General features: G+C 40.9%; 2 long non-coding RNA genes across 9 annotated transcripts in view; both read left to right on the top strand.

Annotated features, from left to right (window-relative positions):
• Nucleotides 1–21,875, top strand: part of LOC100514051 (uncharacterized) — a 167,642-nt gene that overhangs the window by 26,552 nt on the left and 119,215 nt on the right. The window lies entirely within an intron of this gene.
• LOC146403548 (uncharacterized) lies at nt 853–18,544 on the top strand. Its single transcript, XR_014804317.1, has 2 exons — nt 853–5,385; nt 14,201–18,544. It is a non-coding gene; the product is annotated as an uncharacterized LOC146403548 (long non-coding RNA).

Genomic DNA, 21,875 nt, shown 5'->3' with positions numbered 1-21,875 from the left:
ATGATAACAAAGCCAGCAAAGCAAACATTTCTGGTTACTTCTCCCAGTGACTAGAGAAATGCTTGTCACCTTCTTCCTCTTGCTGGGCAGAGCAAGTTGGCTTAGCAGCAGTCCCTTCAGCATTCCTAAAAGCGAGTCTTAAAACAGAATGGCCACGAAAAACAGCAAACGCGTGTTTCTCAGGGGAGAACAGGGTCTGTGGCAGGTGCCCGTCTCCGCATCCATCCGTAGATTGTCTGCAGGAAATAGATGAGGGGAAAAGGCTTAATAAAGAGAAAATGTCAGAGTCGCTATTTTTGATGTTTATTTAGCAACATCATATCTTGGATTTCAAGACAAAGCTTCGTTTTTGCCTAATTCCTGGCCCACCCTTCCAAGCATATGGCTGCTGTTCAGAGCACTGTCCTCACATAGTATTAGTGCTAGCTATGATTAATCTTAATTGGGCTCTGACTTCTCAGAAGAGGTGCTAGATTCGAAGATCTGTCTGCGTCAGTCATTGTGTTAACATCATGTCACAGATTCTTTGCCATCCGTGGAGGTATAAATGACGGCAAAGGTATGATGATCTTTATTCGTCCTTGGAAGGGAGCCCTTTGCCGACTGTTACCTGGGTGACCTTAGTACCCTGAAATTCAGATGCATCTCCCTTCTTGTCGTTAAGCAGTGCCCTCACTCAATATCTAATTTGTTATTGAAATTTGCTGCAATCATTCACACACTGCTCATTCGTTTATGGAGGACTGACCATGTGTTAGGTCCCGTGGGAGATTGCTGTGTATTAGAGATACAATTATGAAGACACGTTTCACCTTCCATCCACATCAAGAGTTTCCAGCCTGGTGGGGGAGGCGCAGGGATGCAGAGATAAATTTAAAGCATTGTAGCACTTGCCATAATAAATAGGGATTGACTGTCCTGTGAACATGGAAGTGACAAACTAGGCTGTGGAGTCAGGAATTGCTTCACAAAATGAGTGGCATGCAGCCTAGATATGGAAAAATAAAGAAGACTGACATTTAATCATGGTAAACACTTACAACAATATTTTTGCACAGTGTGACTTTCCTTGAGTTCTTTTCATTCTTGACCTGTTTCCTTGGGACTCTTATTATTAAGTCTCCCAAGGGACCTACTGTTTTTATGGAATATTTTATATTGTTCCTCTGATTCTCCACACCATATTCCTTGTGCCTGGACAACAGCTAAAAGTTTAAGTGGTTAAAAGCATGTTTTTATTTATGCTTTCAGCCTACTGGCTGTCTTTGCCATATTGATTGCCAGCAGCTTTCTTCTAGTTTCAAAAACTCACCATCTGCTAATGATTTTTATTTCCTTCTTCCCCTATGATAAAATTCATTAGTAGTTAATGAGTTCCTAACAGTTAAATAGGACTTTAGCCTTGCCTCAAAGATCTATAAGACAAGATGTACCTAAGATAGCATTTAATTAAAAAATAAGCTTATACTTAATCAATTTTAGTGATGGTAATTTTGATAAAACCAAGGCTCTTGTTTTTTAAAAAATTAGTGAACTTATAGGGAGATTAGAGAATGTTTTAAAACATCCTTTTTCATTTTTTATTTTTTTAGAATTCCAGGGGAAAAGTGTGGTGCTTTTAAAAAAGTAAATAAGCACTTTTGAGAATAAAGGCTGTCACCATGCATTGCTAACTGGCAATTTAGACAAAGCCAACCAGAAAAGAGATTATATTGAACAACAAGAAAATTTGCCCAAATGAGCCAAATAGGCTGCTTCAGAATGCTGGCTACAAACTGGACATTGGGTGAGGTCACGTAGAATTTGAGGTCATTGATAAAGAATGCCACAGCTGTGGTGTATGTCCGCTAAAGTGTGAAGGTAGCACATCCTTCGACGTGTCAGGAAAGCAGACAGAGTAAATCCCAGTATTCTAGTTTTGAACAGACACATACTCTGCCACATCCAGAATCCTGCTGTTCTGACATGAATAAAGACATCTGAACATCTGAAGAAGCTGATGAAAAATGCTCGATAAATGTCAGTCACTGTTCATTTATTAAGTTAGACTGATATAATTAAAACAGTATTTTTAAAAACAAAACCAGAAATTTGGCACCAGGTCTTTACATGTGCCAGACAGTTCTTCTAGGGATTGAAGGCAGGATAGTGAATGAGAAACACTTACTCCCATCCTGTAGCACTTATGCCCAAACAGGGAGACAGATGCTCATCTAGAGTTAAGCATGTGACAGCTGGGTAGGTAGAGGGTACAGTGGGGAAAATCTTGGGGTAGCTGGGAAAGTCTTCCCGGAAATTGAGGAGTTTTTTTCAAATTTTTAAAAAATGTTTGGGCTATGCCCACACCATGCAAATTTACCTGGCCAGGAATCAGACTTGTGCCAGAGCAGTGACTATGCTGGATCCTTAACCACTGGGCCACCAGGGAACTCCAGGAAGTGAGTTTTTGTTCAGAACTAGAGCAATTGAAGTTAGTCATTTGTGATTAGAGGCTGAAACTCAGTGGCATTTGGAGTCCAGTGGCAGGATGGGGTGGGGGAAAAATGTTGAGCAAATGTGAGAGATGGGAATAGATTTCATTATAAGGTAGACTTTTTGGCTAAATCACAGGGTATAAGAATTGGAATTTAGTCCTGGGAGCTTGGAGGAGTGGGAAGACCAGTTACCCAAAAATGAAAGATCTAAGACCTAATGTCAACTCAGACACTTACCAGGGGTGAGCTTCAGTATATGTCTTTTGGTCTCTTCCAACTTCTTTTCTCTAAAATGGTGGGAATTATATGGGATAACTGCCTAGCTCATGGGATAACTGTGTGGATAGCATTATAAGAAATGAAGCATATATGATGATAGACTTTGTTTATTAATACTTTATATGGCAAGGGAAACTGAGAAAATTTATTTCAAGGTATAAATACATTTTGGAGGATACAGATCTGAGATTTGTGACCTCAACTGAGCCAGCCCTTCACATTAATAGTGAAGGGAGCTCAGTCAGGGCAATGATGTAAAATAGTGGGGACTGTGGCAAAATGGAAAAGGCATGCTCCACGTGAAAACCAAGACAATGTGGCATATAAAAACATGGCAATGCTAGCTAGGTCTTCGAATTTGAACTTCTAAATGTAAAGTAGGAAATTCACATGCTTCTGTGAAGCTAGTTGGTGGTAAGTTCAAATATTCAACACTGACACTGTGTGTTTCAATGTGAAACAACCCTCACTCTCCCTCCAGCACACATACATGCACACACGCACACATGCACACACACACAAACTGTGGATTCTGACCTGCAGACTGAAATCAGGCTAGGGGTCCAACTGGAGCTACAGCTGCCGTCCTATGCCACAGCCACAGCAATGCAGGATCCGAGCCGTGTCTGTGACATACACCACAGCTCACGGCAACGCCGGATCCTCAACCCACTGAGCGAGGCCAGGGATTGAACCCGCAACCTCATGGTTCCTAGTTGGATTCGTTAACCACTGCGCCACCAAGGGAACTCCTAGGTTAGGATATTGAAAGATGTAAGTGACAGTCTTTATGTTCCATGTTATTAGACTGCTAAGACAGTTTGCTTACTCTTTCATCTTTTTCCCTTCTGTAAAACCCATTGCAGCCTTCAGAGTCGTATTTGTTGAATTCTTTATTGAACATGTCCCTCCCTTGCTCAAGAACTTCAGATGGTTCTCATCATATATATCAAAACTCAAAATCGATACTCTGTCTTCTTCACTCATCACACCTGATCCATTCTTTCTGTTCTCCTCTTTGTTTTCTACATCTTACGAAGAGCCGGCTCTGCCTTTTTCCATGCACACTGAGTCTTCTGAAACCATTTATTGGCTTTTAGCTCTCAGAGGTCTTTAGAATCACAAACACACAATTGAAGTGCTAATAGTTATTTTTAATGGACTTTCAGAAATTTTCTTAGGCTGAGCAAGAAGTGTGGCTCTGGTTAATCATTTATTATTTTGGCCCTACCTCATTATTAAACTGTATTAAATCTCAAGCCGATGAAAGCAGATGTAAATACATGATGAAGAACACAGAGACACACCCACTTCAATGGCTAGGTTTAGTCCAAATTTCAATGTCTACACTTCCTAAAATACATTTCTTATTTTATGTTAATGTTTTTATCATAATATTAAAATATTGCCCTAAAAGTATTTTTAGCACAATAACCTGCATGTGTGATGTGTGTGATATCATATAACCTCAGTTTTTATCTTTGGCTTTTGAATGCCTGATAAAAAAGAGCTCTGAGTACTGTATGTCATTTTATAAACATGAAGTTCAGAGACAAAGTTATATTTGTTAAAAGTGGTCACCAACTTATATTTATTTGTATATTTCTGTTTACCAACTCTTGGATATTCTAATACATATGGTCTCAGACTTTAGTTTTTTTTTATATCCAGGATATGGGATAGGGAAAGTTAATTATTTCTTTTCACTTATTGCTATACTTCGTTCTACCCTTTGGAAACATGGCAAAAAGGCTCTTGGTCATATTCAATATGATTAGAGAAGGAAATGGTAAAGGAAGTAATATAAGAAGGATTACTTTCCTGGAAACTTTGGTCACCCCTGTTTGAGAGTCTCTCATTTTAATTTTCATGTTATGTTCACTTTAATTTCACTTTGCTGTTGATGCCTTATGAAAGATGTTAATGGAAAATATTAGGTTCCCTTTTTCTCTCTGTGATTTCTACTTTGATATAAGCAAAATTTAGTTGTCAGATCTGTGCACATTATTTAGAAGTGTCTAAGGCAAAATCAACATCAACGTAACAGGTTCCCTTAAGGTACTCAGAAAGCAATTAGGAAAATACTAATACTCAAATCCTATTAGTATGCTTACAGAATCACAGGTTAGCGTAAAAACATTTCTGAGTTAAGAATGCCTAAGTGATCAGTGATGAATGCTAATCTTCTTAAATGAATGACTGCTTGCAAAGAACTTGCTTTTGTCAAAAGTTTAAACAAAAATTGACAGCTGCAGAGAGTTGTGTGTGTTATTTCTTCTACGGTAGTACAACAAATGCGTGCATGTGGCAACAAAGATGGAAGAGGTTTACAGTGGGAGACTGAGAGTAACACTTGTCCTCTGCAGTAATGAATACTTCAGGCTCCTTCACTGTGAATTGAAAATGGTTTTTTTTTCATGAAAAGCATAAATATATATAAGGCGACAATGCCATGTATAGCTAACTCTGTCATTCTTCTGATCCAGCAGCTAACGAAATGTTTGTAGTTGCTGTTGTATATTGACAATGGGTAGGTATGACATAGGTACCTTCTGTTTTACTAAGATCACTTTTGTTTTTATTCTTCTAAAGATTTCAACATAATACAAAGAAATTTCAGAACTGGATTTAAGTTTTTTTTTTTTTTTTTTTTTTTTTTTAATTTTATTTTCCCACTGTACAGCAAGGGGGTCAGGTTATCCTTACATGTATACATTACAATTACAGTTTTTCCCCCACCATTTCTTCTGTTGCAACATGAGTATCTAGACATAGTTCTCAATGCTATTCAGCGGGATCTCCTTGTAAATCTATTCTAAGTTGTGTCTGATAAGCCCAAGCTCCCGATCCCTCCCACTCCCTCCCCCTCCCATCAGGCAACCACAAGTCTCTTCTCCAAGTCCATGATTGATTTTCTTTTCTGAGGAGATGTTCATTTGTGCTGGATATTAGATTCCAGTTATAAGTGATGTCATATGGTATTTGTCTTTGTCTTTCTGGCTCATTTCACTCAGTATGAGATTCTCTAGTTCCATCCATGTTGCTGCAAATGGCATGATGTCATCCTTTTTTATGGCTGAGTAGTATTCCATCGTGTATATATACCACATCTTCCGAATCCAATCCTCTGTCGATGGACATTTGGATTGTTTCCATGTCCTGGCTATTGTGAATAGTGCTGCAATGAACATGCGGGTGCATGTGTCTCTTTTAAGTAGAGCTTTGTCCGGATAGATGCCCAAGAGTGGGATTGCAGGGTCATATGGAAGTTCTATGTATAGATTTCTAAGGTATCTCCAAACTGTTCTCCATAGTGGCTGTACCAGTTTACATTCCCACCAACAGTGCAGGAGGGTTCCCTTTTCTCCACAGCCCCTCCAGCACTTGTTATTTGTGGATTTATTAATGATGGCCATTCTGACTGGTGTGAGGTGGTATCTCATGGTAGTTTTGATTTGCATTTCTCTTATAATCAGCGATGTTGAGCATTTTTTCATGTGTTTGTTGGCCATCTGTATATCTTCCTTGGAGAAATGTCTATTCAGGTCTTTTGCCCATTTTTCCATTGATTGATTGGTTTTTTTGCTGTTGAGTTGTATAAGTTGCTTGTATATTCTAGAGATTAAGCCCTTGTCAGTTGCATCATTTGAAACTATTTTCTCCCATTCTGTAAGTTGTCTTTTTGTTTTCTTTTGGGTTTCCTTTGCTGTGCAAAAGCTTTTCAGTTTGATGAGGTCCCATGGGTTTATTTTTGCTCTAATTTCTATTGCTTTGGGAGACTGACCTGAGAAAATATTCATGATGTTGATGTCAGAGAGTGTTTTGCCTATGTTTTCTTCTAGGAGTTTGATGGTGTCCTGTCGTATATTTAAGTCTTTCAGCCATTTGGAGTTTATTTTTGTGCATGGTGTGAGGGTGTGTTCTAGTTTCATTGCTTTGCATACAGCTGTCCAGGTTTCCCAGCAATACTTGCTGAATAGACTTTCCTTTTCCCATTTGATGTTCTTGCCTCCCTTGTCAAAGATTAATTGACCATAGGTGTCAGGGTTAATTTCCAGATTCTCTATTCTGTTCCATTGGTCTGTCTGTCTGTTTTGATACCAGTACCACACTGTTTTGATGACTGTGGCTTTGTAGTATTTCTTGAAGTCTGGGAGAGTGATGCCTCCTGCTTGGTTTTTGTTTCTCAGGATTGCTTTGGCGATTCTCGGTCTTTTGTGGTTCCATATAAATGTTTGGATTGTTTGTTCTAGTTCTGTGAAAAATGTCATGGGTAATTTGATAGGGATTGCATTGAATCTGTAGATTGCTTTGGGTAGGATGGCCATTTTCACAATATTGATTTTTCCAATCCAGGAACATGGAATATCTTTCCATTTTTTTACATCTTCTTTGATTTCTTTGATTAAGGTTTTATAGTTCTCGGCATATAGGTCCTTTACCTCTTTGGTTAGGTGTATTCCGAGGTATTTGATTTTGTGAGGTACAATTTTAAAAGGTATCGTATTTTTGTATTCCTTTTCTAATGCTTCATTGCTGGTATACAGAAATGCAACTGACTTCTGAATGTTAATCTTATATCCTGCCACTTTGCTGAATTTATTAATCAGTTCAAGGAGTTTTGGGGTTGAGTCCTTAGGGTTTTCTAGGTATAGAATCATGTCATCTGCATACAGTGACAGTTTGATCTCTTCTCTTCCTATATGGATGCCTTTGATTTCTTTTGTTTGTCTAATTGCTGTGGCTAAGACTTCCAAAACGATGTTGAAGAGCAGTGGTGAGAGTGGGCATCCCTGTCTTGTTCCAGATTTGAGTGAGAAGGCTTTCAGTTTTTCCCCATTGAGGATTATATTTGCTGTGGGTTTATCATAAATGGCTTTGATTATATTCAGGAATGTTCCCTCTATACCCACTTTGGCGAGGGTCTTGATCATGAATGGATGTTGAACTTTGTCAAATGCTTTTTCTGCATCTATTGAGATGATCATATGATTTTTGACCTTTTTTTTGTTAATGTGGTGTATGATGTTGATTGATTTGCGTATGTTGAACCATCCTTGTGAACCTGGGATGAACCCAACCTGGTCATGGTGTATAATTTTTTTGATATGTTGTTGGATTCGGTTGGCTAAGATTTTGTTGAGAATTTTTGCATCTATATTCATCAATGATATTGGGCGATAGTTTTCTTTTTTGGTGGTATCTCTGCCTGGTTTTGGAATGAGGGTGATGGTGGCCTCATAGAATGTCTTTGGGAGTATTCCTTCTTCTTCAACCTTTTGAAAGAGTTTAAGGAGGATGGGCACCAATTCCTCTTTATATGTTTGATAGAATTCACCTGTGAAGCCATCTGGTCCTGGGCTTTTATTTGTAGGGAGTGATTTTATGACCTCTTCAATTTCATTTCTGGTGATTGGTCTGTTCAGTTGGTCTGTTTCTGCTTGATTCAGTTTTGGCAGGCTGTAAGATTCTAGAAAATTGTCCATTTCTTCCAGATTGTCAAACTTATTGCCATATAGTTGTTCATAGTATTCTCTTATGGTTTTTTGTATTTCTGCTGTATCCGTTGTGATTTCTCCTTTTTCATTTATAATTTTGGTGATTTGGGTTCTTTCTCTCCTCTTTTTAGTGAGTCTGGCCAGGGGTTTATCAATTTTGTTCACCTTTTCAAAGAACCAGCTCTTGGTTTTATTAATTTTCTCTATTGTTTTTTGAGTCTCTATTTTATTGATTTCTTCTTTGATCTTTACAATTTCCTTCCTTCTGCTGACTTTAGGACTTCTTTGTTCTTCTTTTTCTAATTCATTTAGGTGGAGGGTTAAGTTGTCAATTTGGGATCTTTCTTCTTTTTTGAGAAAGGCCTGTATTGCTATAAATTTCCCTCTGAGCACTGCTTTCGCAGCATCCCATAGATTTTGAGAGGTTGTGTCTTCATTATCATTTGTTTCAAGATAGTTTTTAATTTCCTTCTTGATTTCCTCATTGACCCATTGGTTTTTTAGTAGCATGTTGTTTAGTCTCCATGGAGTAGGTTTTTTCTCTTTCCTTTTCCCATGGTTGATTTCTAATTTCATGGCATTGTGGTCAGAGAAGATACTTGAGATAATTTCTATGCTCCTAAATTTATTGAGATTCGCTTTATGTCCCAATATGTGGTCAATTCTTGAGAATGTTCCATGAGCATTTGAGAAGAATGTGTATTCTGATTTTTTTGGATGTAGTGTCCTGAAGATATCAATTAAGTCTAACTTTTCTATTGTTTCCTTTAGGATCTCTGTTGCTTTATTGGTTTTCTGTCTAGAGGATCTGTCCATTGATGTGAGGGGCGTATTAAGGTCTCCTACTATGATTGTATTCTCATCAATATCTCCCTTTATGTCTGTTAATATTTGTTGTATGTATCTGGGTGCTCCTATGTTTGGGGCATATATGTTGATGATAGTAACATCCTCTCCTTGGATGGATCCCTTAATCATTAAGTAGTGTCCTTCTTTGTCTTTCTTTATGTCTTTTGTTTTAAAGTCTATTTTGTCTGATATGAGCGTTGCAACTCCTGCTTTTCTGTCATGTCTATTGGCATGAAATACTTTTCCCCAGCCTTTCACTTTCAATCTATATGTATCTTTTGTCCTAAGGTGAGTTTCTTGTAGGCAGCATATTGAAGGTTTTTGCCGTTTTATCCACTCAGCCATTCTGTGTCTTTTGATTGGGGCATTCAGTCCATTGACATTTAAGGTGATAATTGATAGATGATTATTTATTGCCATTTGATCCTCGTGTTCCAGTTGATTCTATGGTTCTCCATTCTTCCTTTCTTTTTTTTTTTTTTTTTTTTTTTTTTTGGTTGGATGGTCTCCTGTTATTATCTGCTTGAGTGTTTTTTTTTTTCATTTTTTGCAAATGCAATATTTGGTTTTGGCTTGTGGTTGCCCTGTTTTTTAAGTATGCTAACCCCTTCCCATAATTGTGTGTTTTAGCCTGATGGTCCTGTAAGTTCAAACACTTCATTATTATATTAAAATTAAGAAGAGAGACATACATACAAACAAAAAGGATTATTTACCTCCTAACATCCCTTGCCCACATTTTATGGTTTTGATGACTCTTTTATTTTTTTCTTTTTAATTTTATTTTGTTTGAAGCATGTTCATGATTAAATCTGTATGCTGGCTTATTTGAATGACTGCTCTCTGATTGTATCTTCCTCTGTCCTAGTTCTTCCTCTTCTTCTTCTTCTTTTTTTTTTTTTTTCTTTTCTTTTTTCTTCCCTTTCCTTCCTTTCTTTTGGTTTAGAGAAGCCCTTTCAATATTTCCTTTAACCTGGGTTTTGTGTTGCTGTATTCTTTAAGTTTTTGTTTGTTGGGAAAAATTTTTATTTCCCCTTCTATTTTAAATGATATTCTTGCTGGATAAAGTATTCTAGGTTGCATATTTTTTCCTTTGAGCACTTTAAATATCTCTTGCCATTCCCTCCTGGCCTGTAGTGTTTCTGTAGAGAAATCAGCTGATATTCTTATGGGGGTTCCCTTGTAGGTAACATTCTGTTTTTCTCTTGCTGCCTTTAGGATCCTCTCTTTATCACTAACTTTTGCCATTTTTATTATGATGTGTCTTGGTGTGGGTCTGTTTGGGTTCAGTTTGTTTGGGGCCCTCTGTGCTTCTTGTATCTTGAATCCAGTATCCTTTAGATTTGGGAAGTTTCCAGCGATAATTTCTTCAAATATATTTTCCATTCCCTTATCTTTTTCTACTCCTTCTGGAATTCCTATTATGCGTAGATTGGCTCGTTTTATATTATCCCATAGGTCTCTTATATTGCTTTCCAGTTTTTTGATTCGGTTTTCTGTCTGTTGACCAGATTGAGTGATTTCCATTATTCTATCTTCCATATCACTGATTCGTTCTTCTGCATTATTCATTCTGGTTTTTACTGCCCCTAGTTCAGTTTGCATCTCTGCAAATGAATGTTCTAGTTTTTCTTGGCTCCTCCTTATATTTTCTAGCTCCTTTCTGAGGGTATCTGCATTGCTGTTCATATCTTCTCTTAATTCCTTCAGTATTTTCACTATTTCTCTTTTGAACTCCAGGTCTGTCAGACTGCAGAGATCAGTTTCATTGTTGACTGTTTTAGGTGAGTTCTCCTGTTGGTTTGACTGGGGGTGGTTTCTCAGCTTCTTCATCTTGCTTGTTGTCTTCTTTCTCCTGAGGGAGTTGTACTCTCCGTTATCGGGTAGTGTTTGCCTTGTCACTGCCGTGGAATATTTCCTGAGGGCTGTCGTTGTTGGTCAATCTTTTTTTGAGGCAGTGTGGCTTTTCTGGAGTGTTGATGGGACTAACAGTGTTTCTTTGAAGCAAAGGAGGACTTCCTGAGGGCAGACAGGACTGGGAGGTCCACCCCACGATGGTAGCAGATTTCACTTGGTTCTCAGCACCCCCTGGGGTCTTGGGCGGGTAGCAGGGCCCTTGGAGACTCAAGAGGTTCCTCCCCAGGGCAGCCCGATTCAGAAAGACCGTCTGAGATCTTTTCCCGATTCCGCCAGGCTTGTTGCAGCTTTTCTGGGCTGCAGGGGGTCCTGCCTGGAGCTGGCAGTCCTATGCAGCTGGTCCACTAGGTCTCAGCACCCCTTGGGGTCTTGGGCGAGTAGCAGGGCCTTTGGAGACTCAAGAGGCTCCTCCCCAGAACAGCCCGACTCAGAAAGACCGTCTGAGATCTTTTCCCAATTCGGCCAGGCTTGTTGCAGCTTTTCTGGGCTGCAGGGGGTCCTGCCTGGAGCTGGCAGTCCTATGCAGCTGGTCCACTAGGTCTCAGCACCCCTTGGGGTCTTGGGTGGGTAGCAGGGCCCTTGGAGACTCAAGAGGCTCCTCCCCAGGGCAGCCCGATTCAGAAAGACCGTTTGAGATCTTTTCCCGATTCGGCCAGGCTTGTTGCAGCTTTTCTGGGCTGCAGGGGGTCCTGCCTGGAGCTGGCAGTCCTATGCAGCTGGTCCACTAGGTCTCAGCACCCCCTGGGGTCTTGGGCGGGTAGCAGGGCCCTTGGAGGCTCAAGAGGCTCCTCCCCAGGACAGCCCGACTCAGAAAGACCGTCTGAGATCTTTTCCCGATTCCGCCAGGCTTGTTGCAGCTTTTCTGGGCTGCAGGGGGTCCTGCCTGGAGCTGGCAGTCCTATGCAGCTGGTCCACTAGGTCTCAGCACCCCTTGGGGTCTTGGGTGGGTAGCAGGGCCCTTGGAGACTCAAGAGGCTCCTCCCCAGGGCAGCCCGATTCAGAAAGACCGTTTGAGATCTTTTCCCGATTCGGCCAGGCTTGTTGCAGCTTTTCTGGGCTGCAGGGGGTCCTGCCTGGAGCTGGCAGTCCTATGCAGCTGGTCCACTAGGTCTCAGCACCCCCTGGGGTCTTGGGCGGGTAGCAGGGCCCTTGGAGGCTCAAGAGGCTCCTCCCCAGGACAGCCCGACTCAGAAAGACCGTCTGAGATCTTTTCCCGATTCCGCCAGGCTTGTTGCAGCTTTTCTGGGCTGCAGGGGGTCCTGCCTGGAGCTGGCAGTCCTATGCAGCTGGTCCACTAGGTCTCAGCACCCCTTGGGGTCTTGGGTGGGTAGCAGGGCCCTTGGAGACTCAAGAGGCTCCTCCCCAGGGCAGCCCGATTCAGAAAGACCGTTTGAGATCTTTTCCCGATTCGGCCAGGCTTGTTGCAGCTTTTCTGGGCTGCAGGGGGTCCTGCCTGGAGCTGGCAGTCCTATGCAGCTGGTCCACTAGGTCTCAGCACCCCCTGGGGTCTTGGGCGGGTAGCAGGGCCCTTGGAGGCTCAAGAGGCTCCTCCCCAGGACAGCCCGACTCAGAAAGACCGTCTGAGATCTTTTCCCGATTCCGCCAGGCTTGTTGCAGCTTTTCTGGGCTGCAGGGGGTCCTGCCTGGAGCTGGCAGTCCTATGCAGCTGGTCCACTAGGTCTCAGCACCCCTTGGGGTCTTGGGCGGGTAGCAGGGCCCTTGGAGACTCAAGAGGCTCCTCCCCAGGACAGCCCGACTCAGAAAGACCGTCTGAGATCTTTTCCCAATTCGGCCAGGCTTGTTGCAGCTTTTCTGGGCTGCAGGGGGTCCTGCCTGGAGCTGGCAGTCCTATGCAGCTGGTCCCCTAGGTCTTAGCACCCCCTGGGGTCTTGGGCGTGTAGCAAGGCCCTTGGAGACTCAAGAGGCTCCTCCCCGGGGGAGCCCGTCTCAGAAAAACCGTCGGAGAATTAGGTCGATCTATTCACGGCCTGGCTAGGCTTGTTCTAGCTTTTCTGGGCTGCAGGCCTTTTCTAGGGGGCTGGTGGTGTTTGGTGCTGCTCTGTGGAAGTGTAGCCCCTCCAAAGGGCAAGCAGGCCTGTGCAGGGAGAGCCCCTGCGGTGGTAGGCTTCAGGCAATTGTTGAGGCCAGCCCTCCTGGATGGCAGGCAGCCCCAGGTTTGGCGAGAGCGTAGGGGGTGGCGGGGGTGGGGGGAGGGAATGCACTGGGAAGCACAGCTTTCTGCTAGCTAGCGGGCCTGTAAGCTTGCTGTGGCGTGGGGGGTATTCTATGGGGACCCACCCCTTCTTCTCTCCCCTCCCCAGCACGGGCGCAGACCAGGCTCTTCTCCCAGGTTCCCTCTGAGGCGGCTTTCCACTTCCCCGCCCCTAGAGTATTGCTCCCTTCCTCTGCGACAGCTTTGTTTTCTAGTCTCCCAGGCAGTCTCTGCCCCGTCAAATGGTTTAGAGACCTCCCAAGCAGTTTCCGCTCTTCCCCGCCCCCCTAGCCCGGGGACTAATCTCTGGAGCCGAGGTCTCGGTGCCCAGCCCCCACCCAGGCGGCGCCCCCCGGCCCTTTCTTGGGGACTAACCTTCGGAGGCGAGGTCTCGGTGCCCAGCCCCAACCCAGGCGTCCCCCGGCCCCCTCTCGGGGACCAACCTTCAGAGCTGAGGTCTCGGTGCCCAGCCCCCACCCAGGCGTCCCCCGGCCCTTTCCCGGGGACTAACCTCTGGAGCCGAGGATTCAGTGCCCAGCCCCCACCCAGGCGTCTCAATTTTTGGTGACTGTGCCCGTAGTTCAGATGGTCCGTTGGGTTCTTGATCGTTTTTCCGTACTCCGACTTACTGCTACACTCTTCTCTGCATCTGGAGATTCCTCCGGTTCGTTTGATCTTTCCCCCGGTAGGAGACTTTCCAGGGTGCGGGATCCCTTTCTCCTCCGCAGTTCCCTTTCGGGAGCGCCCGTCCCGCTCGGATTCACCTTCTCTCACTCTCCTCTTTTCTCCCGTTCTGCCCAATAATGTCACGAACTTCTTGCCGTTATTGGAGTTTAGGTTCCTCTGCCAGCGATTGGTTGTTGTTCTGTGCGAGTCATTTCTTCTGTAGATGTGCTTTTTTTGTTGTGTTTGTGGGAGAAGGCGAGCGTGTCCCCCTACTCCTCCGCCATCTTGTCCTCCCTGGATTTAAGTTTTGATATCACTGCCATGACAGAGTGTTTAAAATGAATTTAAGAAAACTTCCACATATATAGATCTTGTCAAAAAAATTAAAATTTTGATTTGTACATTTTCAGATAATATGAAAAGAAAATATAGTCAGATCTAGGTACCTGAAAAGCAGTTTCGTTTCTTATATGTTTTCAATATACAATAAATTTAATACATGAAAGCGTGAACCATTTAAAATATTTATTGACTTCTGTATATATGAAGTCATTTTATTACTAAAATGTTTATTTTAATAAAAGTGGCCATTATAGCTGTTGTGAGTACGTTTAATGGTGAGTCATATTCTTAATATATATATATATATTAGGTAGAATGAAAAATATGAACATGTATGACCAAAAAAGATATTATATTAAAATATAATTGATTAGTTATGTATTAGTTATCAAGCAATCTTGTTAACTGCCCCAAATATATTCCATAAATACAGTTCATAAAGTGGCTTAAAAATCTACTGTCTTTATAACCTATTTACCTAATTTGTTTTTTTTGGTTTTGGTTGTTGGTTTTTTTTGTTTTTTGGGGTTTTTTTTTTGTTGCTTTTTAGGGCCATACCCACAGCATATGGAGGTTTCCGGTCTAGAGGTCTAATCAGAGCTACAGCTACCGGCCTACACCACAGACACAGCAATGCAGGATTCAAGCCACATCTGTGGGCCTATACCACAGCTCACAGCAATGCCAGATCCTTAACCCACTAAGTGAGGCCAGGGATCAAACCCACAACCTCATGGTTCCTAGTAGGATTGTTTCTGCTGTGCCACGAAAGGAACTCCTGTCAACCTAATTTGTAAAAGTAATCTTTGTAACATGGGAGACATACTGAAAAGAAAATAGTGGAGAGTTTCTTTTCCTATGTGAATTCTCATCATTAATTTTCAGTGATTAATGTAAAGCATGTATGTATAAAAATATTTATCAATTTGGCATTTACTACTTCCTATGATCCAGACTCTCTACTAGGCACTGGGCATTACGGAAATGAGTAGGATAAATTCTTTGTTCTAAAGGACTAGATTGTCAAGACAGGGTGACAGGAAAATGGATATGTTGCCACACAAGGAATTGGAGATTTCGTTGGTTTTGGTAACTCTCTGGGGTAACTGTGGGGTAACTTTCCAGGTTGCACCTAAAAAGATAAAATTCAAGCTGTTTACTAAAAGATGTAGAATGAAGACATGGGGGGAAATCATTCTAGGCAGAGAAAGTAACACCTGCAAAGGTACCCCCATGTTATGGTGAGAATTTCAATATGGCGAAGCTTGGAGTTGTATGTACATATGAAGAAGGAGAGGTGATGAGCTAGAAAGATGAGATGAACTTTGAATGCAATGGAAAAGAATCTGAATTTTTAATCTCGTAGAAAATAGTCAACCAAAGTGTAGGATTGCATTGTTTTTTAAATAGGCTTATGATTTGAAATGCTTAATTGTTGTTATTATTTATTTAAGATGGTAACTCTGCCAATGATGGCAAAATATACATACTGGCTAAAAGGAGAAACAGGAGGGAAAGATAAGGAAGATTTTATAATTTTCTAGCCTTCCAAATAATAAAGAGCTGATTTTAAGGATAATTATGAGATTGAAGCAAAAAGGACTAGATTGAATAAACATTTCTGAGTTAATATTGATAAACATTAGCAACCAATTGAATGTGATGTGACAGAAAAAAGGGAACCTCTAGGGATGGCATTGAATGTTCTGGTTTAGAAGACTATAATGGATGATGATGTTGTTACGGTTAATATTGGAAGTGGGATAATTTACTGGGGATGGAGAGAGAAATAAATATTAAATTCGAAATACTTGAAAGAAATTCTGGTAGAGATCTCCAGAGATTAGTAATGGGGACTTGGAACTCAAAAGAACTGGGACTTTTATTCTTATTTGTACTTTTTGAGGCGGGTGAATGTCCGTTAACTGAGAGGTGGTGTTTATGAAGCAGTAGAGTACCTTTCCTCCACCCCCAATCTAGGAAAATGAGTGAAAGCGTGAAAGAATACCACAGATGGAAACTTTGAAAATCGGTTCACGTTTAAAGAATGGGTAGAACGGAAGAGTCTGTCAAAGGAGACAGAATGAAGCCAGGGAAGACTTAGAGAATAGATTTTGAGCAGAAGGGTGTTAGGATGGTGCCAGATCACTAAGCTGCCAAGTAGTGTGAAGATTAAGCATCATTCCTTGGGTAGAAATACGGACGTTCATGGTCATCTCAAAGAGACTGAATTAGTGGGACTGTAAGCCACGTTATAAGGGGTGGAATATGAATATGACTTGAGGAAGTTGATTCAGTAAAGGCAGGCAGCCTACATTTTCTACACGTTTGGTGTTGAAGGAAAGGAGGGGATGGATTAACAGCTACAAGTGCTGGTAGGATCAAAGGAAGGCTCTCGAGAAAGCAAGGGGTGTGAGAACATTTATAGGGAAAGATATCTGTAATGAAAGAGAAATAGATTATCTAATGGAGCAACTCCTGGTGGGGGTGGAAGAGAATATAGTCCACCTGGAGGAGGGACCTTGGGGAAAAAAATGTGTGCCTTTCTCCACCAAGAGAGGAGGAAAGAAGCTCAAGACAGTTGTCAAATATAAAATGAAGAGGTTTCTCCCTCTTTGGCTCTTTTATTCTTTAGGAAGTAGGAAGCAAGGTAGTCAGCTGAGAGTTGACCAGAGAAGAGGAAGAGTAAAGATTTGTAACAGCTGCCTTGAGGATTGGGACGGAGAGATGCGTAGGTGTAAGTGAAGGAGTTTCTAAAGTCATCCCTTTGTCGTGACAACAATCTGCTCCGTGGTGTAGGTTTGTTCAGCATCACTGAATAGCTTTGGAGCATAAATAGAGAAGAGCTATTACCTTGAGTTAGAAATTGGTCCAGGGGTATGACAGAAGGACAGTAAGGCAAAATATAGAAGTCTGAAAGTGGTAATGTAGTTATGTAGGGTGAGAGAGACTAAATAATCAAGATTTATAACATAGCTTCTATTTTTTACTACAATCTTGGAGGTTTAGTCAGAAAGACTTAATTTATTCTAAGTCAGCTTTGAAAGAAGACAAATATTTAGACAGGAATCAGCTTGCCTTCTTTACTAGATTCCTCATTGTGTAAAGCAGCATAAGTGGAGGAAACCTAGACTCACTGGCTTAATTTTCTCGCGCTTTTATAGTAAAATGAGTTCTCAGAAAGTTCGTCATTTGAACAGGGTTTTAACCAGGAGACCATCATTACTTTGTCTCAACAGCTGTGCTTGTAATTGCTTAAATTCTCACTTGCACTCTAGTTAGTCAGGGGTAGTAAAGATAAACCTTTGAGAAGGGCGATTGTAAATTTATTTAGAAAGATTCCGTTGTAGGTATACAGCTGATGCTAGGGTTCCTCTCTTCTGTTCGTGTCTGAAGTCCAATCTTTAATTTACTGTCACAGAAATTTATTGAAGTCTGCCTTCAAGTATTAAAAGCGTTTTCATTAGTACACTCTCGAGGGGTGTGACAAAGTGGACGACATACCGAACTTGCTGGCCTGATGCTGCTCTCAACCACTTAAATCCAAATATGCCACTTTACATCTCACGGCCACAATGTAATCAGCATAAAAATAACTGCTTTCCTCCAAGGTTCAGGCTGAAAGCCTGCCATTTAGGAGAAATCATATAATACAATCCTAAAAGGTAGTGAAGGTAGAACCGCTCTCACTTAATTAAGATGGACAATTAAGATGGTTCTGCCTTCTCTTACTACCTTTCCCTTTCTCCCTCCCTCTCCCTTACTGAATGAGGTCAGAATATTCTGGAGGCAAATATAAGTAGAGTCAAATATCTCCTCCTTATCCATCACCCCAGGCCCCAGCACGAGAGCCCTGGCTCCATATAGGCATCTCTCCTCTTTGTTCCTAATATAATGTGATGCATTCACTTGCTCCTCTAGTCAACAAGTATCCTTTGAGTGCCTACCATGTGACAGTCACATTTCTGGACACCGGTGACATCTGTGAACTTAAATGATTCTCTGTAATGCGTTTTTACCTCACCGAGTTGAAGTTTTACTCTCATGTTTATGTCTTACCCACTAGACTGTACCTACCTGAAGGAAAGGGATTATGCCTTATTTCTTCAAATCCCCATAATCTAGCATAGTGTTTTATACATAGTGTGTGGCCAAAGTTTTGTTGAATGTGTTATTTATTTTGAATAGCTCAGTTAACATGAGCACAATTACACCCCGAGACACATAATGGAGGAAACATACTTATAGAAGACTTGGATTAATTGTCTCTTAAGATTTAATGATCTGCCATGTTAAAATCAAAGAAATACATTTAATTAACTTGATTTGTTTGTGACCTCAGAAATGAAGCCACTTTGTAATTTTGGAGAAAGTTACAGTTAAACTTCCATGAGACACGTTTTCTAAAAGTTCCAATAATAGATGGAGGCATTAAAAAGTCCTATTCATGAAAACCAGAGAAGGGCAGGTTAAACCCATAGAGATAATAAAAGCTTTGGTTTCCATCATTGCCATCTAATAAGTGATTTCTGTGAGCTACTTATTTACTTTGTAATTGAGCAAGTTGTAAAATGATTTGAACATCTGAAAAATCTGTGGGAAATGAAGGTGACCCCAACATGTGCTTTTATTTTATAAGAAACTGAATTTTTAAGATTGTTGAAAAACTTGGTGCATAGTGTGGTCACAATGCCATTATTTCAAACGAGTGATTGTCCTGTCCAGTTCGTCTCAGTAGAATGTTAGACTATTTAAGAGCAGTATTTCACTAAATTGGCTTTTTGAATTCACAAGTCAAAATTATCTTATCTTTTTATCACATAGAGAGTTACTTCTGGAAACTCAATAAGTGATGGAAACATTTGTCATGCTTGTTTACTCTATGTGATATCCACCAAATTGGTTACTTTTTTAAAAATTAAATTTATCACATTCTAGCTCATTCTAAATAAGCTAAATTTTTTTCATGCACAGTCTTTTTTTTTTTTTTCTTTTTTGTCTTTTTGCCTTTTCTAGGGCCGCTCCCTTGGCATATGGAGGTTCCCAGGCTAGGGGTTGAATCGTAGTCATAGCCGCTGGCCTACACCACAGCCACGGCAACATGGGATCCGAGCCACGTCTGCAGCCTACACCATAGCTCATGGCAATGCCGGATCCTTAACCCCCTGAGCAAGGCCAGGGATCGAACCCACAACCTCATGGTTCCTAGTCGGATTTGTTAACCACTGTGCCATGATGGGAACTCCTTTGCACAGTCTTTTAAGTTGAATATAGTACTTGATTTATCTTTGTGCAAACATAACTTATTCACACGGAGTCCATGACTGGGATCTTGTTTCTCCTCTTGTTAACTTTTTATTGTTTTCTACCTCCACCAGCTTCTTTAGTCATAAAGAATGGAAACTTAAAATTTGACATACATTTCAAATTTCTTTTATTATTTTGATCTCAAATTGAGACTGTATAGCAGAGATGGAGATTATGTTAAGGAGAATTTTAATAAACTCTTTGGGAAATCATACTTATCAGAAATATACAAAGCATTCCAGCCGGTCTCTCTTTAAAAATTCATTGTTGTTATTTTTCCTTTCACATTATCTTTCAATATTGCAAAGAAGGAGAGCTTGGAATAGTGAAAAACATTTAAGATGTGGTCCTAAGGTAACTGAACTTGAATCCTGACCCTGAAATTTACGATTGGAGAACCAGGGCAAGTTGTCTCTGTTGTCTCAAGTAGGAGATGATGAGTGTTATTTTGAAGAGTAAATATAACTAATTATAGCAGAACTTAAAATGGAGTGAAGCAACTCATAGAAAGATATTCACTTTGTTGTTGAAAAGTATGGGGTGTGGTAATGACAAAATGGCTTTGAATCCAATGATTCATAGGCTAACCAGAGCCATTGCTTTAGCCACATTTTGTTCATGTATATGCATTTGGATATCGTTTTAGCTGTTGAAAAATATGATCAAAACCAAAATAGATGTCTAGATACTCATGTTGCAACAGAAGAAAGGGTGGGGGAAAAACTGTAATTGTAATGTATACATGGAAGGATAACCTGACCCCCTTGCTGTACAGTGGGGAAAAAAAAAAAAAATAGGATCAAAACCATACTCATCAATACAAAGCTCTATATTTAGATTTTTTAAAATCAGTTTTATGAGTACAGAATGGAAGGGACCTGGCTTGTCAACAGTGCAAATACGCAAAGATCTAGCAGCTTTAAATGAATGCTTTGTTCCTACATTCATTCACCAAATATTTATTGGTGCATACTGTGTGCTCAGTGCTGGAGAGGGACAGTAAACAAAACAGACAGGATTTCCTGCCTTCGTAGAACCTCTACTTGGTCATGAACTCAACCCAAAACAAATCCACTGAAGCTGCTATGAGAGAGAGGGAAAGAGAATTTGCTTTTATATAAAGAGAGAATTTTATTTCATATTCTATTTCCAATTTTAATAAATCTAATGGATTTTATGCTTTTTGAACATGCTTGTTGTCTTATGTTTATTTTTGATGGAACAAATGAAAAGTGATATTGATAAATTGAAATGGTTTGGGAAGACAATGCCATGAATTTTCTGAAACCATGTGCATGATAAATGGTGTGCTGGGAAGAATAGGTGAAGGAATTAGATAGGTTATATCTAAAAAAGAAAAGAGCCAGAAGAAGTGATAGCTGACCTTAAGCATTTAAGGGGTTGATTCAGAGGAAAGGCAACAGCCTGCCTTTATGTTCTTCCAAATATGGGACTAGAAACAAAGAGTAGCAGTTTTTTAGAAAGTAGGTATCAGCTCAAGTCAGAGAATGTTCTATTTAGAAGAGTTACTCTGTAGACAAGAGGTTGTCAAGGGTCAAGCATCCTCTTTGCTGAAGGTAGCTCAGCAGGAGCTGAGGGTCAGGGATCTGTTCTGAGTGGGCGACTGACAAGATGTGTGTCTGATTCTCCAATTGAGCCGCATCCTTACCACTGCAGTAATTTAAAAGCTCAGAGAAAGTGTGAATCCCTATAAGGTACACCTGTTAACTTATATAATGTTATGTATCAACTATACTTCAATTTTAAAAAGTTTTTTTTTAAAGTCCCCAAACAAATTCCAATGACAATATCTCTATAGATTTCTTGCCTTTAAGGTTCCTTACAGTTTTTCAACTCTTAAAATTATCTCTACGTGGTAAATTTTATAGGAAAAGAGAATGAAGCCTTTCTTATTTATCAGCCATGTTCAAGAAATGTTTTCTTGGAGTTCCCGTCGTGGCGCAGTGGTTAACGAAGCCGACTAGGAACCATGAGGTTGCGGGTTCGATCCCTGCCCTTGCTCAGTGGGTTAAGGATCCGGCGTTGCCGTGAGCTGTGGTGTAGGTTGCGGACGCGGCTCGGATCCCGTGTTGCTGTGGCTCTGGCGTAGGCCGGGGGCTACAGCTCCGATTCGACCCCTAGCCTGGGAACCTCCATATGCCGCGGGAGCGGCCCAAGAAATGGCAAAAAGACAAAAGAAAAAAAAAGAAATGTTTTCTTGGCATGTGATTTCACTTTTGCTTTTTAAAATTGGTGACCCCTTAGAGATTTACCTGTCTAAATCCATTTTCTTGTCAGGATTGGAGATGACAGGTTATTCTGATACCTAAA

This window comes from Sus scrofa, chromosome 5 (genome assembly GCF_054392235.1).
Source record: "Sus scrofa isolate SSC_HxYL_T2T_F1_AM1 chromosome 5, Sscrofa_HxYL_maternal_Yorkshire_Landrace_v2.0, whole genome shotgun sequence".
NCBI lineage: Eukaryota > Metazoa > Chordata > Mammalia > Artiodactyla > Suidae > Sus > Sus scrofa.
This window is presented reverse-complemented; position numbering and strand designations above follow the sequence as displayed.